A 1,145-nucleotide genomic window follows, 5' to 3' on the forward strand; every position below is an offset into this window, starting at 1 on the left:
GCGCGCACACACACACACACACACACACACACACTCACACGCACACCTTTTCAAGCCAACTATCGCGTGAATCCTCTTTGTTTTAACGATTTCGCCCCCGGCTTGATCTCCCGGTTTACCGCAAATAGATCTGAACTTGTTTAGACAGGAATGCGCGCACGGAAGGCGAGCAACGCCGTTGCGGTACAGGACCTAGGCCAACAGAACAAACGTGTATAGGATCAGGGTAGGACCCATGGACGGGTGTAGGTCTATACGTTCTTATACTACTCTGATCGTCTAGGTGTAGGTACGTCTGGCCGGACACATGACCTGCGGTGGCTCAGATTATCTGGGGTGTGGGGGAGGGAGGGAGGGAGGGGGAGGAGTTCAGAAGTAGAAGAAGGTAGAAGCAAAGGGTGTTCTGTTTTAAGGAGGGGAGGGGGGAAGAGATGGAGGATTATGTCCAGAGAAAAGGCAAAGACTAGAAATTGTTGCCTTCTTTATTTTTAAAGAAATGTTTATTCTTTTTGTTTCGGAGTTAGATGTTTGCAAGCTGGACGCTATTACTCACTAGTGAGTAATTTGGTAATGTTTATGGGCGGTGATGGGGATCCAGCAGGTAGTTAGTTACATGTGGTGTGCCATGTTCTGTTTAGAAATACATTGTAAGTCGGAGTTCCGAAAATGTTATCCTAGTTAACTAATAAAGGCAAAGACTATCGGAGCTTGTTGTGAAAAGTTCGACAAGCTCTGCGTGACGTGGTTTCAAAGACACACCATTTTGTATGGTGGTAATTTGGGTTTTTTTTAAAACAAGTTTAACGACCTGAAAGACAGAGATACGTCACAGTATGGAATAATCGTACCTGTTGTGGTATGGCTTCTGCTTCTACTTCTACTCGTTTCGTGAAATAGTGCTTCGGGAGAACATCAAAGCCGCGCACTTTTTTACCATTCCGATACAATTAGACTATCAAATACCAAAAACCAATACCATCCAACAATTTCAGTACTCTCTTTATTATGTTTTACTGGACTTGGGACCAGCATATATCAACTAAATTTTTTTTGTTAAATGAATTGGCTTTTCAGGTATAAAGACTTATCTACAGGACAGGGGCTATCTTTAAAGTCTAGTGATGGGGCTTAAAGGGGGGGGGGGG

The sequence above is a fragment of the Aplysia californica genome, unplaced genomic scaffold (assembly GCF_000002075.1).
Source record: "Aplysia californica isolate F4 #8 unplaced genomic scaffold, AplCal3.0 scaffold00925, whole genome shotgun sequence".
NCBI classification, from domain to species: Eukaryota; Metazoa; Mollusca; class Gastropoda; order Aplysiida; family Aplysiidae; genus Aplysia; species Aplysia californica.